Consider the following 18,530-nt stretch of genomic DNA (forward strand, 5'->3'; position numbering starts at 1 on the left):
TCTTAGGTTCAAAATTGGACAGCTAAGGATAGGAGAGTGAGAGCCTGCTTTCCCAGTCACTCCCAATTAGAGAAGGAATCCAGGGAGGGTATAATGGAAAGCCTTTAGCATCAGAACAGACATGGGTCTGAACCCTGGCTGTGGGTGGCCTTGGGCACAGAACTCACTCCATCTCTCCAAGCCTCAGGGTCCTCATCTGTCAATAGCAGATAATTGAGCCTATCTCTCAGTGTTGTCACAGGCCTTGAGAAGTCCGAGGGAGGAAGACTGGAAAGAGGGTATGCAATCACACCCAACTCTAATCATTCTGGAGTCACATGGTTTTGTTGGGGAAATTTCTGGAGACCAGCCTCTGCCAACCTGAAAATTGTCGGGGAAGGAGTCGAACCAGTCTGGAATGGCAGTTAAAAGATGCAATTTGTTTCATATGGCTTTGTTTTATGTCTAAACATGGCGAGAACTTACTAAACCACACTCATGACAAGGAAGCCAAACTGCTTGTGCACAGAGGAATGTGGAATGACTCGGTCAGAGTGATTTAACGGGAGTAAGAATATACAGCCGTATCAGTTGAGTGCCAGCCTTGGACTGCTGAGTGCAACGGGCCTGGTTCTGGGCTTAGCCTGGCTGTTAACTAGTTCTGTGACCTTGCACAGGTCAGGGAAAGCTCTCTGCCTCCTACACAGTGTCTATAAAATGGACACAACAAAGAGACAATGGCTGGATAGTGAAAATACGAAAATAATTTTTTAAATTATATGCAATTTCAATTATCATTTTGCCATAAAATCATCTTAAAATGAGAGGCAGATTATTGATGTTGTTATGCTGGTCCTTCATACAATAGCGAAAGTCATCGAAAGGCCCTTCATAAACATTTCTGTCCTCAGGAACTTGCGTTCTAGTGGGAGAGGCTGACATATGCATAAATCACTCTAATACAAGGTAAATAGTGGTAAGAACTGCAGGAAAGGCATAAGCCAAAGGCTCTGGGGACACGGGAGCTGGGAGATTAATTTCTAATAGGGGATCTGGGAAGGTTTCTTGAAGGAGGTAGGATTTCACTTGGGCCTTGAGAGCTTGGGAGAGCTTTGATTTATGCCATCTTGTCTTGTGGCTCAGGGAGCACACGCAGCTTTCTTCTCTCAGTTAACTCTGAGCTCTGGAAGGGGAAGGACATTGACTTTCATCTCCCATCACCAGCTCCCCAGCATAAGCCCTGGCAGCTGGTCAGTGCTCTGTAAATGTTGTTTGAGTCCAATTGATCATGACGATGGAAGGAGGAGGAGGAGGAGGAAATCTGGAGGAAGAGGAATCATAACCATCATATTAGTGGTGTTGATTCTTTATCGAGTTCGTGTTATGTGTCAGGTGATTTAGTGCATCATCTCATGTGACCCTCCCAGCAACCCCTGAGCGAGGTGGTACCATCGCATGCCCCACTCCCCACCCCCGGCTTGATAGATGGGGCAACTGAGGCCCAGAGGGAGTGCTGCCTGCAGCAGCCCCACACTAGTAATCAGTAGGGCTAGATTCACACTCAGGTCACTTGAGTCCCAAAATCACGACCATGACATAACATAGCCAGAGAGTGAAGACAGCATTCCTTGATAAAGTCTAACCATGGATTTCATGACATTACTGGTGGAAAAATCTTTGAATCTAGCAGATATATATCAATCAGTACTCTCAAGAAAAACAGAACCAATAGGTCAATCTTGGTTGAATTTTGAGGCAGAATTCCTTCTTCTCTAGGAAACTTAAGTCTTTGCCCTTAAGACTTCAACTTATTGGATGAGGCCCACCCGCATTATGGAAGTTAATTTATTTTACTTAAAGTCAACTCACTGTAAATGTTAATCATATCTAAAAAATATCTTCACAGCAGCATCTACACCAGTGTTTGACCCTCAACTGGGTGCTATAGCCTAAACAAGTTGACATATAAAATTAACTACCGCAAGATGTAGATAAACAGGGACTCCAGAAAGTTTTTATATTTAGACCACTGTAATCACCCTATTTTTTTTGTTGCTTTTGATTAGGTTTTAGGAAAAAAGATGCAGGAGAACAACAAAAAGAGTTTAAAATTCTGTGCATTTGTTATGGGAAAATATATTTTTCTCATAAAATAAAGACTACTTTTTAAAAATTCATACAAGCATGAAAAATAAAGGGAACAGAAAATGCCAAGGTTTGATCTAAACTTCAAAATATTTTATGCATGTTTAATTTTAGAGTTTTCTATATGGGGAAGACTATTTGACTCTTCTGGTATAGTGAGCTGACCTGTTTTAAATAGATTTCTGGAAGGTCAATGCTGGGAGGTCTTGGGTGTCATTTTGTGCAACCTCAATGTTACAGATGGGAACATCAGGACCTGGAGAGGGCACTCTAATGGCACAGCTCGGCGCCTCAAGCAAGTAGTAGAAACAGGACTCCTGCCCAGTCTCTGGCGGGACTTCATTCATCAGGCTCATTATCCAATTTTATTATCAGCAGAGAAAAGAAAAATAAACACACATGAAGCCCGCATTCTCTGCCATAGGGTTGCATGAGCTGTACTCAGGCCAGCTGTGCGCCAGATGTCTGCTCTCCCCAAAGGGGCTGCAAGTGATTCCCTGGCTCTTGAGGAGCAGATGAGGGAAAAGATGAGAATTGCAGGATGGGGGGAGTCCCAGCCCCCTGGGGACAGGACAAGCTGCTGAACACACTCAGTGCCACCGGGAGTGAGAGAGACCCCTATGTCATGGGAGAACATCAGGCAGGCCATGAAGGGATTGGAAAGAGTGACGCTGTGAGGTCAGAGTCCTGAGTTCTAGTCCCTGCTCTGCCTTCTATAAGCTGTGAGTTGGCTTTTTGGAGCCTCAGCATTCTTCTCTATAGAATGGGGACAGTAATGGACTAACTATATGAGGACAGATCAATCAGAAGACCCAAGTTTGAATCCTGCCTTTGACACTTACAAGTGATTTACCTTTGGGTGATTCACTTAGCCTCTCAGACCTCAGCTCATAAAGAGGGAGAATAAGGCCTGGTTAGGATTTAAGGTAAGTAACTTGGGTGACATGCCAACCACAATGTCTGTCCCACAAAATAGGTGCTCAGTTCCTCCTCTAATTCTCCCTTTCCCTCTCCAAACACAAATTCCAGAGACCTCTGCTTTCCCCAAATCTCCAATCACATTCTAAGACTCACTCAATAATCCCCACTTCAAATGTAAATTATTGGTGCAGCCACTGCGGAAAACAGTATGGATGTTCCTCAAAACATTAAAAATAGAACTACCATACCATCCAGCAATTCCACTTCTGGGTATTTACCTGAAGAAAACGAAAATACTAATTCAGAGATATATGCACTCCTATATTCATTACAGCATTATTTACAATAGCCAAGATATGGAAGCAACCTAAGTGTCCATTGATAGATGAATGGATAAAGAAGATATGGTATACATATATGTGATGGAATATTACTCAGCCATAAGAAAGAATGAAATCTTGCCATTTGTGACAACATGGGTGGACCTAGAGGGTATTATGCTAAGTCAAATAAGTCAGACAGAGAAAGACAAATGTCATAAGATTTCACTTATATGTGGAATCTAAAAAACAAAATAAACAAACAAAACAGAAACAGACTCATAGATACAGGAAACAAACTCATGGTTACCGGGGAGGGGAGGGGAGGGGATAGGACAGGTGAAATAGGTGAAGGGGATTAAGAGGTACAAACTTCCAGCTATAAAATAAATCATAGGGGTATAATGTTCAGCATAGGGAATATAGTCAATAATATTGTAATAACTTTGTATGGTGCCAGGTGGTAATTGGATTTATCATGGTGATCATTTTGTAACTTATGTAAATGTTGAATCACTATGATGTACTGCTGAAACTAATAGGATATTGTGTGTCAATTATACTTCAACAAAAAAAAATCCTCACTTCGCCACCTCTGTATACTAAACAGTCATTCAACAACCATTTATTAGGGGACTACTATGGGTTGGGGACTCTACTAGGTTTGTCCCTGCCTTCACAAAGCCTACACTCTTAGCTGTGACCCACAGACTGGCTGTCCCCTGGAGATGACATATTTTAGCTTCACCTTGGCAACATTGCTGACGTTATTTCCAGCCTCAAGCCCCCATCCTGGAAGAGCTTGCCAACATTCTCTGGTGGGAAAACCATGAGACTTGCAAGCAGGGGTGGAGTAGAGGCCTGAGGGTGGGTCCTGACAGCTGATGCTACTGAAGTATTGATGACATCCCTCCACCCACACTTTGGAATCTAGGCGTGGCTGCCTTTGTGTCTCTCTCCCAAACAGTAACAGGGGCCCACTCCTTTTCATCTGTTGAGGGAACCATGAGATCTTCATTTCTGTCCATCAAAATGTCAGCAGTCCCTGGGAGGCCCCCGTGACGTCAGAATCCAGTGCCTAGCTAGTCTCCGTGGGGCCTGAACCACACCTGTGCATTATGTTTGTCCCACGGAAACCAGGGCAGGAGACAAAGAGCTTCCTCTGGAGCAGGCCTCACGTGTGCAGGGGCCTGGAAGGAGCTGATTGTAATCTGGTGTCTGAGGCCTGGCAGCCCCAAAGTGCCTCAGTGAATCACACTCAAGTCTGAGCTCATCTGAGATGCTTGTGTGCGGGGTTGCTCAAGGAAGGCAGGGAAATGAAATCAACATGTAATGTGTGAACTGGGAGGTTACTGAGAAATTGTCTAAACCAATCTCCTATCGTGAGCCTCTGGAACATTCTACTGCTCAGGCTCAGGGTCCTTTCCCAGGCCTAGGCTGGCAGCCAGCTCCCTTCCTTTCCCCCTCACAGGCCCTAGGGCCTCATTCTGCTTCTTTCCCTCTTTAGCACCATGAACTGCCCACTCCATCTCTGAGGGCCCTCATCTCACCGAGCCTGGCTGGAGAAGAGGAGGCAGGGTCCAAAGCGACGGGGCCCTGCACCTCCACACTAACCACCCCACCACAGATAAACAACGAGCAAGCCCTCTACAGGTTCCCTGCCCGAGACTCAAGCCCAGGTAACCAAGTAACCAGTGGGAGGAAGCACCCAAAGTCCTGAGGTCAGAGTGTTCTTATGGCCTCTGGTCTGCGGTTCCCAATGTCCTCTCTGCAAGACATAAGGTATAAGACACTCATCTCATTTTCTTTTCAGAAGGTTGAGGTCACCAAAACTTCTCCCATCCTGTGGACCTAAAATGACCTTTCTTTCCAGGACTAACTAGGCCAGAGGATGCAATCCAGGCTAGACAATTGGTCCCTCTGGCCTCCAGACAGAGACCTTATCCCTCATGGTAATTATCACCTCTGGGCATCTTCTCATACCCCTTTATTTTATATATGAGAAACTGAGACCAGGTGGGTTTAAGAGATTTGCCAAGATCACACACTCTGTGGGTGCATAACCCAGATTAGAACCGTGGCCCTCTTCCCGCCCACTGCTTCACAGCCTGAGGAATCTCCAGGTCCTATCTTGGTTATTTTTGCTCAGCTCCCTAAGAAAACATTAGCAATTCTTTTGGTTTGGGGAATTAAATCTCAAATACACTTTCCAGGGTGGGACAGAACACTGTCAAACCATTTAAGCATAAATTCCCTTTGATATACTTTGAGCGCAAAGTTACTAATTCTCAATACTCTTATTCTTCTTGAACCTCCAGACTGAGCCAGTCTTGTCTAAACAACCTGCTGGAACACAAATAGGATCAATCCTCAGAGGCATCTGGAGAGGTCTAGCTCTCTCTATTGGGCTCTAGGGTATCAGGGATGGTGCCATTCACCAGAAAAGGGTGGTGGGGTGAGAGGACAGAGAATGCTTTTTAAAATTAAGCATCAATGTAAAGCTTGGCTGAGCATCTTAGTATTGTGTGACCCTGGGAAAGTGACCTAATTTCTCTGAGCCTCAGTGTGCTCCTCTGTAAAATGGGGATAATAATACTTACCTCTAGGGATTATTGCGAAGATTTATAAGGTTATGTAGGTGAAGCTCCCAGCACCTTCTATGCACTAAACAAGGATTTCTTTACTTAGTTTTCCCCACGTATTCCATTGGGTTTTTGATTTTTTTTTTTTAGTAATAATAACTTGCCTATTTACAAAGCTCATTTTGCCATGCGTGTGTGTGTGTGTGTGTGTGGTCTAGACACAGCTAGAAAAAGGGTGCAAATGGCCTCAGCAAGAGAGCCACGTAGCTGGGGTGCAAGATCTCCACTCTACAAGTCAGAAAACCTGACTTCCATCAGCCTCTTACCAGCTGATTTCTCTAGTACAAGTCACTTCCATGTCTGCCCGTCAGTGTCGCCACCTGTACAATACGAATCATACTGCCTTCCACTTAACGGCTCTAACAGAATGTAAAAATACTGGATACCATGCACCTGGAAAGACTTGTTATTATCAAGAGCAGCGCTTCTCAAAGGGTGTAAGGAGAGTGCAAAAAATAGGGTTCCCTAACCAAAGAAGTTTAAGAAATAGTGAATTAAAGAGGTTTTCTTATTGCAGGACTCCTCCATGCCTTTAATCTGCCAATATGAATTAGGCATCTCCAAGACTGGGATATGGCGTGCCATGTTTCCCAAGAATATTGACCACTAGACTTACATTTTGAAGACCATATCATGGGCCCAGGGTTCTACAGGACACGCGTTGGGAAACACTCAGCAGACATGCTTCAAACAGCTTCCACAGCCCAGAGACTGAGAGATTTATCTGTCCCACCATCTTTCCTGGATGCAAGATGCAATGGGGAGAGACAATTTAGTAGCATAAAGGATAGCTTCTAAGAGCAATTCCTTCTGGCAGCAAGAGGCAAAGAGGGCAGGTACTAAGCTTTAAGAACCTGGAGCCAGACTGTAATGGCATTAAATGAAGGTGTCGTTGGGAGGCCCGGTGTGCCCCAAACAATTACGGGAGGTTTCAGCTTAGAGGTGGCACCCCCAGGGCAGCTAAGAAGAAATGGGTGTAAAATGGCTGGATTTTCTTTCTTTCTTCTTCTTCTTCTTTTTTTTTTTTAATGCTTAACAGCAAGGAAAAAAATTGTGAAAGTCAGAACTTTTTAAAGCCATGGCTTGGGATTGTAGGCTGGCCAGGAAAATGAGCAGATAAGCTCAGCATCTTCTATGCAGAAAGGATCCCTCTGAAAACCATCCTACCCCAGGAACACATGTGGCTGGCGAGCGTGGACCCCATCACAGTTCCGGACTTCGCCACGAGCTGTTGTCTCACCTGAAATGCCCTCCTCCCTCACTCAAGTATTAGGAACCACCCTACCCCAATACTGTCTTTCATCTACTATTTATTTTTAAATCAACCCCTATTGTAAAACCAAGAGTAATCCAAATTTCTCTTGTCCCTTCCTTCTCTTCTTAGCCCTGAACACCTGCTCTGCCACCATCACCAAATAAATACAGTGTGCAAAAATATCAGGAGCGATACAGAATTTACTGAAGAGTCTACAAAGAAGAGAGTGGAAAGAATTTACATGGCATACCTGCAGAAGACTACTCAAATTTTTTTTGACATTTCTTATCTCCCCTAGGCCCTCTCTCTGCCACTTTTTTTTTGGGGGACCCCCCTGTCTATTTTGCCCTTTTATTTGGTATATAGCTTAGCTGGAACTTGTCTTTCATTCCCAGGTATTAGAGATGATAGACAGGGCTAGAGGCAATGCAGAAGAGTGGAAGGAGCATAATTATTGAAGTAAGTACAGAGCCTGGTTCAAACCTTTGCTTTGTGATTTTCTAGTTGAGGGATCTTGTTCAAGTCACTTCACTTTTCTAAGACTCCATTTCCTTTTGGGGAATATGAGGATGATAATACTGTGTGGCATGGTTGCTTTGCAGATGGGAGAGAGGAATATGAAATACATAGTGTGGTGCCTGGCACAGAGCAGGCACTCAATGAATTGCAGGAATAATGATTCAGAGAGAAATTGAGAAGTGTCTGAACACAGATGGTGGCTGTTAGCATGGGAGAGGAGAGACAGGTGCATGAGACATTATGTCTCAACATAGACTGGGGCTGCGCTACAGTGAAAGAAAGTGATGACAGTTCTCTGTTAAAGAGATTAAGTGCTTGGCCTTGCATGAAGCTCAGAGTGCCAGCCATGATGTGGCTTGACAGCTGAGCATCAGGGACGGCAATGAAAATAAGCCGGGTGTCTCCCAGGGCCCGCCCTGGGGATAAAGGGCTGAATTAATTAATTAAAATAATAGTTGTAGATCTGCTTGATGTTCAAGCAGATAAATGACAGGGCCACCTAATTGGTGAATGTGGATAGGACTGCTAATTGATAGCTTTTTGATTGTAGGTTCTCAAACATCTTTTAACAAGTCATAGTTTGTTTTGAATTTTGTTTGCGGGTATGTGTGTTTCTTGTTGCCTTATAGAGTGACTGCTGAAGCATAAAGTTGACGTCCCTTGCTCTAATTTTCAACCTGGTCACAACTGACAAAGAACAGCATATTGTAATACTTGGCTCCTCCAGAAAGCAGAAGAAGTCAGAAGAGTCTGAAGGTCTTGAATGATAGCCAGTACCCTATACTGGAAAGTCCTAGCCTTCAAAGTTAGACAAGGAAAGATCAAAATCCTAACTTTGACCCTCAAGAGTATGGGGTTGGCCATATTATTTAACCTCTCTGAGCCTCAGTTTTGTTCTCTGTGTAACGGGTGTGAAAATTCCTACCTCTCTTGGTTGTTCTGAGGCAAAATTAAGACACCATAAGGGAAAGTGGGTGCCTGGCACATGGTTGATGCTCAGTACATGTTAATGTCCCTTCCTTAAAGACTGGATTTGCAGAATTTACATTATTGTGAGGCTTTACGTTGGGTAGAACGGAGGAGACAAGAGAAGACTCCTCAGAACCTTATGTGTGGCTTCAGATGTCTGTGGTTTGTTATTGTGAGTAGAAGTAGGACACAGAAAACTCAAGAGTGCACACCAGGGACCCAAATACCTCTTGAAGGCTTTGGGGGGACTGAGTTGCATGAACATAGTGTGACAGTGGAAGGAGACATAATGTTTAAAAAGAAGAAGAAGAAAGAAAGAAAAAACTTTGATGAAAAGAGAGATTAAGGGCCTCAGAGTATGAAGAAGCTGAACGTGTACGCAGCATGGGGGGAGTGTGAGGGAAAGCATTTGGGTTGTGGATAAAAGCAAAGACACAGAGGTGATATTGTCATGAGAATGAGCTGCTGACAATACAGCCTACTCATCTACAGGAAACCCTAATACAGAGCCCAGAACTGGTGCAAAGTCGAGACATAGCAGAGCCCCCAACGTCTCTTAGATGTTGGACAGACCACTGCCACATTTTTTTTCTTGACTATCTTATACTCAAAAGGAAGGAGCCAAGAATTGCTCCTCCGGACCCTCCTCAGGGCAGATGGTACTGAGTCATTGATGGTGATACACATGGAACATGAGTTTTGGTAGAAACATACTGTGCCATATTGGAGTCAAACTAGGTCAAGACTTCCAGCTTGAGCCCTCATGCATTCTTGGCTTCAGGAAAGCAGATTTCCAGAACCTCAGCATGACTCCCACCCTCCATGAAAACAGACTCAAGTTTTCCAAAGGGGGATTCCAACTGTACCATCCTTAGTGGTCTGATAAGGCAGAAAAGGCTGCATGGTTACCTGTATGGTCGCACAGAAAGCCAAGCTGCTAAGCTAATGACCTCGCAAACTTTGATGTCATGGAAGCAGTAGAGACTTCAGAGCTGGACGTGCCTGGATTTGAATTTTAGCTCTGTAACCTCTGGCAAGTTCTTTAAGCTTTCTGAGTTTGTTTCTGTATGCATCAAAAAGAAACAATACTACCTATATTGCAGTGTCAATATAGAGTTAAATGATATAATATTTGCAAAACACACTTTCCATCCCTGGAACATAGAGGCTGCCCAAGGTAAAACATGAAGCTCCTTCATTTTCGCTTTGTAAGATTGTTTGGCGGGTAGATTGGAGGAAAGCCAGGGGTGTGGGGTGTGCAGATTTCAAAAGTGAGTCTGAAAACTTTCTCCTGCCCTGTAGGCAAGGTGATTGAGAGGCAGTGCTTTATCCCAAAGAAGTGTCTGGAATGGTGGAATTGGCAGTCTGTTTGAGGAGATTATTTTGGATATATTAGATAAGAGGAAAAAGTTCACACATTTTTTCCCATCCCACTGTGCAGGCAGCCACCAGTCTTGCTGACCACCTGCTGTGGTCCTGCCATGAAGGATAAAAGGAGGCTTGTGATGGGAAGATGCCAGCAGGACCACAGGGACCCTCACTTGCTCATCAGGGAAAGTTTACAGCGTGCCCACATCTCTACTCTGACTGGCCCTCCAGCCCCTTTCTATAAAGGTTTAGCTTCTACCACGTTGTTTTGGCAGAGAAATGACTCACTCCATTTTATATGTTTTACCAGTTCCTTTAAGGAACTGTAGAAGCCTTGGCACCTTAAGGCCAAAAATGCAACCTGGAAGCATAGAGCCCATGTTAATTCCGGCCTGAAAAGGCAGACCACTGGAGGAGGAGCCAGGGGCCCAAGACCTAGTCCCAACTCTGTCGGCTGCTTAGCTCTGTGACCTTGAGCAAATGGCTGGAAATCTCTGGTCCTTAGTCTCCTCATCTGAAAAATGGGCAATGTTGGGGAGACGTTAAAGAGGAGTCCCTATCTTAATTTAGTTAGGGACTCCTATTGTTGTAAAAACCTATTCAGATGTGAGAAATTATGAATTACCAGCACGATGATGTTGAAACCCTAGCTAAAGCATATCAAGAGACTACCACGTGCAGAAATTATTCAAAGTTCATTATATTTTTAATTCTTCAATCTTCACTTCCCCACTTCGTGGGTGTTATAATTGCCATTTCACAGATCAGAAAATTAAAACACAGAGAGCTTACTCAACTCACCCAAGATCGCAGAGCTGGTAGATGCCAGAGCCGGAATTTGAACCCAGTCCACTGGCTTCGGAGGCTGCAAGTTTTGCTGCTGGTCTCTGCGTTAGAGCTGGGCAGACCTGGTTGTTAACTGAGGTCCCCTCACAATCTGTTTTGCACAGTCAAATCCTTTAACTATTCTGGCCTCAATGGCCTCAGTCCCTTCTCCCCCCAGGAAAGAGAGGCTAGCTATGTATCTATAAGTCTTGGCTTTCCTAAGAGGATACAACAAACCAATGGAAAATAAATTATTTAAAAAATGGTTTGAATGAACAAAATAGTTATGGATTATGATAACTATCAAGAGGAAGTAACCAGGATGATAATAGAGAAGAATCAGGGATACCTACACGAGGGGTGCTCAGTAAAGCCACAGTATGGCAGGCATTGGAAGACCTCTGATCATGACTGAGACAGCTAGGAGCTCTGGGAAGATTTTATTTGAGAAAAATAATGGAATGATGATGACATTTCTATCGCCCAAGGGTGGTGGGGCAAAGTATCCCATGCATATTTTCTGCATATAATTAAGCACCGAGAGTAGAACTTGATAAGTCCTAAACGAATGTGGTTTCTTTCCCTCTCTGCTTATCATCTCCCATTATGGGGCAGTAGCCATGGGCGAGATGCACAATTAAACCGTTTTCCTTTGGTTTGGAAAAAAAGTATGCCATGGTGATCAAATTGGAATCAACATTTAGGCTTCTCCCTTCCCGCCAAAAAAAAAAAAAGATTTTAATTTAACATGAAAATTTGATGAGCCGAACATGCAGCATTGCCTGGGTCGATATCTACATTTCAAATGCATTTACTGTCATTACTGAAAGAATCTCCACTTGGTGAACCATTAAGACAAAGCACTGAGTGAATTAGCTAAATCACGCCTAGGGTAACCACTCTGCAGGGCTCACTGGGAAAGGCTCTCTTCCTGCACGTGATGATTGGTAAAGGAATGTTTCTGGAAAATGACCCTTCTAGGAAGGAGAAAGCCACTAAGCAGGAGAACACTAAATGGAGGCAAGGAGGGGGAGAGCATATGAAATCTGTTGGAATGTGAATAATTAGACTCGAGGGAGTCTCCTTTCTGTGTCACCAACCAGCTGTGTGATCACTTAGTTCACAGATATTTATTGAGCACCTGCTATGTACAAGGCAGTGTTCTAGGCACTGAGGATTCAGCAGTCAACAGATGACATAAACAGATAGACCACTGCCCAACTAGGGCTTACTTTCAGGTAGTAGGACACTGTTATGGACTAAATGTTTGTGTCCTCCCGAAATTCCTATGTTGAAGCCCTAACCCTGATGATATTTGGAGATGGGGCCTTTGAGAGACAATTAGAGTTAGATGAGGTCATGAGATGGGGCACTCATGATGGGATTAGTGCCCATAGAAGAAGAGACACCAGAGAGCTCTCTCTTTCTCTCTCTCTCTGCCATGAAAAGACAAAGTAAGAAGGTGGCTATCTGCAAGCCAGGAAGAGAGCTCTCACTAGAACTGGACCATGCTGGCACTCTGATCTCAGTTTTCCAGCCTCCAGAACTGTGAGAAAATTAATTTCTTCAGTTTAAGCCACCCAGTCTATGATATTCTCTTATAGCAGCCCAAACTGACTAAGAGAAAGATAAATAATAAAGAAATATTTGAAGTGGATAGTATGGCAGCTGGTGGGAAATGCTATGGAGTAAAGGGGCAGAGACAGGAAACGCCAGTGGTGGATGGCGGGAGGGGAAGAGCTGTGGTTTTAAACAGGGTGGCCAGGAGAGCATCCCTGAGTGAAGCCCATGGGTGTCACAGCATAGAAGGTAAAAGCACAAGCTTAACATTATTTTTTTCAACTGTCAATCATAGGGTTATAAATTCCAGCTCCACCTATTACCAGCTGGATATTAGGCCAGTGCTTTGCAAACTACCTTGCATATAGTAGGTGCTCAATGAATCAAATTTTAGCATGCATCAGAATTACCTGGAGGGCTTTTTAAACTCATATATCTGGGTCTACCACCAGAATTGCTAATTCAATAGGTCTAGGGTCAGCTGTGGATTCTGCATTTCTCCCAAGTTTCCAGCAGATGCTGATGCTGCGAGACTGGGGACCACACTTTGAGAACCACTGCACTAGATAAGGGATGTCACTCATAATCTTAGCTTCTCAGCTGTAAACTAGAAATGATAATACCTGCGTCACAAGGTGGTGTCAGTGCAGGACACACAGCTAGTTCTCAATAAATGATGACTGCTGCTGCTGGTATTGTCATTCTTGTCAGCAAAGTGTCAGCTGTCTGGGCCACAGTTTTCTCAACTGTAGCATGAGGCCCTTCATTATAAGAGGTAGCTTTGTGCCAAGGCTCAGTGGAGGTGCCCCTGAGCCACAAGTCTGTCTTGTGGGTTGAAGGTCACAGAAAGATCACTGGAGATGACACTTGAGCTGAGTCTTGATGGGTATCTGGGCATCAGCCGAGATGAGGCGTGGAGAGGATAAACTTGCAGGTGGCCTTCTGAGCAGGGGGACCCACGTATGCAGAGACATGGCAGTGAGGAAAAGCTCTGCATGTTCAGGGAGCCACAAATGTATGATGCGTGTAGAGGTCCATGGAGAGATGAAGAGTGGGACAGTTGAAGCTTGTCAAAGCAGCTTGTTTTCACCCTGAAGCCATAAGGGACCATTAAGGAGTTATGTAGGAAGGAGTGTGGCTGTGTCAGATTCAGTTTGAGAGTGATTTCCTGAATGGTGTGGAGAAAGCACTGAAATGGAAGGGCTATGCCTGGAGACTGGGAGACCAGCGAGGAGGCCAGGGCCATAGCTTACGGTAGGGCAGGTTGTGCACTGTGCTAAAGTGCCTGGCAGAGAGAAAATAGGGGTCAAAATCAAACCCACAGTCCACTCACAAGCAGCCCTGTTATGGGGCTGGGTCTGCCTAGAGGAAAGTCAGCTCCTTCTAATTTGGCTGCCCAGATGGATCTCTGTTTTCTAATTTGTACATGAACTAGCTGTGGAGGCTTGGCAGTTGTCTAAGTTCATTCGGGCTGCTATCACAGAGTACCATAGACTCGGTGGCTTATAAACAACCAAAATCTATTTCTCACAATTCTGGAGACTGGGAAGTCCAACCAAGATCAAGGCTCCAGCAGATTGGGTGTCTGGTGAGAGCCCACTTCCCGGTTCATAGACGGCCGTCTTCTCCCTGTGTACTCACATGGTGGAAGGAGGGGCAAGGGAGCTCTCTGGGGTCTCTTTTATAAGGGCAGTAATCCCATTCATGAAGGCTCTGCCTTCATGATCTAATCACCTCCCAAAGGCCTCACCTCTAAATATACATGAATTTTCAGGGGGACACAAACATTTAGTCAATAGCAGCAGTCATTACCCAAGAGAGGCTGGATTAATTCATTAGCAGTGGGAATTGAGAGGAGGACACGTAGCTGAGGAAGAGTTATGAGCAGAAATGATTGGCTCAACCTCTTTTGTTTAACAGATGAAGAATCAAGGCCCAGAGAGGCTGAGTAGTTAAGGTGTTCTCATACAGCTCACAAGTGACAGAGCCAGGATTAGAACTCAAGCCCCTTGTTTCTAGGTCCTAGATTCTTTCTATGTAGCCCAAATAACCTAACACAACTCCTCAAAAGGTCCGAGCCACGGTATTGATAATTCTCATTTTCTGAGTCTATGACAGGCTGATACTGAGCTGGGTGCCCTGGGCCAGGTGCTTTCTAGATATTATTTCACCTCATGCTCTGATATGCGCTTCAAGTTAAGTGTTGATGCACACTCCCACCTCCCACAATTTTACTGATGGGAAAGCAAAGGCAAAGAGATTAATTTTTCTACCTTCACCTAGCTATATTCATCATGGTTAGTAACAGAGGAGAACTCACACCCCGGAGCCCATGCTCCTTCCACTTACACCAAGTATCAAACTTCATGAATTCCTCCATTGATGGGTGAGGGAAGAACCATAAAGTGCTAGCTGTGCAAGGAACCTATTTCATCCAACTCTAGCCTTGCTTCACCTTGGTTATAAACACTACAAAGGAAGCATCTCCTCATGGGTGCCTTCTGCCCATGTAACTGAGGCAGGCACAAAGCCTGGCAGGACACACTTTTTGTTTGTCCACTTGTTTCTGAGGCACATATATGACGGTGGCTAATACGTGACGGTGGATGCACATTATGACCTCTCTAAAATGACACCAGACGAGCCCACGTGAAACATCTTGCCAGCTGTCATTTAATAACATAACCATGAAGGCTGATTGGAAAGGAAAAAGAAATCACGGTCCTACTGTGTGCCCAGTGTTGTATTGAGATTGATCCTGGAATAAGAGAGACATAGCCCCACACTTCATTGCACTTCATGACAGGAAGGCACAGCCATCCTGAACAGGTAATTGCGAGTAATTACACGATACTGTAAACTCCCCAAGGACAGGAGTCTTCATTTGCTTTGTTCACTGATACACAAGGGCAGAAGGGACCCACGGGGAGATGCTTCCTTCCTGTGATGAACGAAGCTGGGTGAAGGCAGAAAAACTAACCTCTCTATGCCTTTGTTGGGTCAGAGTACTTGCTCAATAAACATTTGTTTTTTTAAAATGAATGAATAGAAGATTGATGTGCAATCGAAATAGGGACATACAGGAGACATACTTATGAGAGCACAGAGCTGGAGCGTTTAACCTAGTCTCCTTTGATATTAAAATGTATTTGGATGTCTTCAAGTCTCCTACTATCTAAGCTTAGCTCTTGAAAACTCAGCAAACTAAAAATCAACCAGCCCTGCGCAATGTGGTCTAAACTTCACAAGCTTGCATTCCAGCCACACCCTCCGCTTCTCCCACTTCCCAGAATGCTCCAGACCCTTTTTGCCTCCATGCCCCTGCAATGGTTCCTTATACTTCCTGATGTAAGTCTCCCCCATCTCCTGTCCGCGCAGTCTCAGATTTGTTCTTCCAGGCCCAGTCCAATTGGCACTTTCTCGGGGGAGCCTTATCTAATTCCTGCTGACCATATTAGCTGTTTCCTCCTCTGGGTTTTCTCAACATCTCTCTATTGCTTTAGGTATATCATGTCCTAACTTACCTGTTCATATGCCTGTATCTCTCTATTCATCTCTATACACCCACTGGCTAGAAGTGAGCCTGTCAATAGAGATTGGTTGAGTGAGTGAGTGGATGGGTCAATAGAGAAAGGGAGATGTGAGTGGGTGGGTGGATACCTAGATGGATGGAGGCCTTGCTTTATGATCAAAAGAGAGCCAGGCTGCTATACCCAACATGACTTGAACATTTGCACAAGAAGGTTCTGGGTGTCTACAAGCTCAGATTGAGTCACTGCTAGTCACACCTTGCCTAGCTCTCCTCCCAGCCCTCAACCTCCCCACCCTCCTCGCTCTTCCCTGGCCCTGTGCCAGTTCTGCTCCACTTTCCTGGGACTCCACCTGGTTCTAGAATGCAGTCAGACACACTCCATTATCTATTAAAGCACAATACTGAGGCCCTGGGCCAAAATGAACAGTCACCCCTTCCGCCGCTGATGCCAGCCTGGTCGAAGGAAGCAGAGGGGAAGAGGCTGCCGATGCTGGCTCCCACTCCTCCACACCACCCTGTGTCTCTGAGTCCTTCCTGGGCAGAAGTTTATTAACTAGATGGTAAACCAGCCGCATAGGAGAAGCCTTCTTCTTAAAGCCCCGGGAACTCAAGAGTTCTGAACATTCCTCGTTCTCTCCATACACAGTGCGTTTGAAAGCAGTAGACCCAAATTAGCAGAGTCACAAAAGACATATCTTTGCAAAGGCTTTTAGAAGGCAGTTCTAAGGTGTTGGGCTGCGTGAAATGTGTGTTCATTTGTCCACTCACTTTCAACAAATACTCAGTGGCCCCGACTACAGGCTGAAAATATAGAAACCAGCTCATTGTGTGGAGCCGACAGAGTGATCTGGCAATCACAATTAAAGCAAGACAGTGAGATTTATGTTCCCAGAACAGGAACTCAGTAAATGTGTTGAAGGAATTAATAAATTAATAAACAGTAAACAAACCAAATGAAATTCTAATATCTTTCCACAACTTCGGAATACATTTACTATTTTCTCTCACCCAACCAATAAAAATTCTTTTTCCTTGTGTACCACGTCCTGACCTTTTTACCCCAAGATGACTTGGAGGCTCCTGCTCCTCTTCCCACTGTCCTGGTATGTTCTTCCCATGCTTTCCTCACCGTATTCAATAGCAAATGGTTGTTAATGGGTGTGTTTGCCCACTAGACTCTGAATTCCTTGAAAACAAAGATGAATGAATGGTTTCATTCATCTGAGTGTCTCCAGCTTCTTGCACAGGGCCTGGTCTAGAGTAGGCACTCAGAAAACATTGTTGAATTATTGTTGGATTTTGTCATTTCACTCTCCTAAAGTGTCTGGGAGGCAGGGAAGTGCGTATTATTATTCCTATCATGGAAATGAAAATGCTAAGACACAAACACCTCCAGTGACATTTTCACTTGATTACTTAGTGCTAGAGCTAGAAGCAGAATTCTGGTTGGTCCTAAGGCCGCCCTCCAGAGGTGTCCGCCTCTCCTTCCTGCTCCGACCCATGATCTCATCTCATAGAACACAGCTCTTCTGTTAGGGAAAGCTTGCTAATAGACCTTCTGAGATAGACAAACACAGATTCCAGAGCTTGCTTTAGGTGGCCAGTGAGAGCTAAGTTGCTCTGCATAATAAAGTAACAGGATTTTTTACTTTTCTCTTGGTGGTTGGAGAAGACAGGAATTGTGAGTCTCTGGAGCTAAAGGGAAAATTGAAGAAGGTGCAGAAGGAGGCTGGCTGCAAGGTACGCTAATTCCAAACAAAAGTGAGCCAAACCTCTATTCCTCCAACATGCTAGACAAAGGTACACACTGGATGCTCATCAGCCAGATGGAGCCTACGGACATATGTTGTTTAGGCACAGTGTTGGGAGATGTGATGTAAAATCCAGATTTCAGGCTTATCTTCAAAAATCAGTTGTGACAACCCAGGTCTGCCTCATTGTAGCTGGGTAGTTGCTGCCACCTTTTGTCCCTATGGGGATTGCATTCTCTAGTTTGCCACAGTCTCCACCACCCCCTATTGTTCCTCATGCTACGCTGGCCCACTTGACTCATCTCCATTGTCTACCGGGCACCTGTGGGCCTTTGAATTTGCAACATCTGTACCAGAGGAAAATGCTGACCCCTGAAAGAAAAGGACAGAGACTTTAGTTCCTGCTCTCCTGTGGGGAGCACCTACCCATGGGGCAAACAAACCTGTGAGGTCAGAGAAGGACAGAAAATTATCATCCCATTTTAAGGTTGGTGACACAGAGGCTCAAATGCGGTAAATCTCGTGACCATGGTAACAGAGCAGGTGAAAGGTAGAGCCAGGATTCAAACCCTGGTTAGTCTGATTCCAAACCCTGTATTCTGTCTGAACTTCTCCTCTAAGCCCTTGTTAATTCCTCCTCCCCCAACCTCTCCCCAACTCCTTTGATTCTGAACTTGAATGCTGACCCAGAAGGTCTACTTCATTTGCATATTAATTGAATGCGGTCTCAGAGAAGGGTCATTG

Source organism: Diceros bicornis, chromosome 7 (genome assembly GCF_020826845.1).
Source record: "Diceros bicornis minor isolate mBicDic1 chromosome 7, mDicBic1.mat.cur, whole genome shotgun sequence".
Lineage (NCBI taxonomy): Eukaryota > Metazoa > Chordata > Mammalia > Perissodactyla > Rhinocerotidae > Diceros > Diceros bicornis.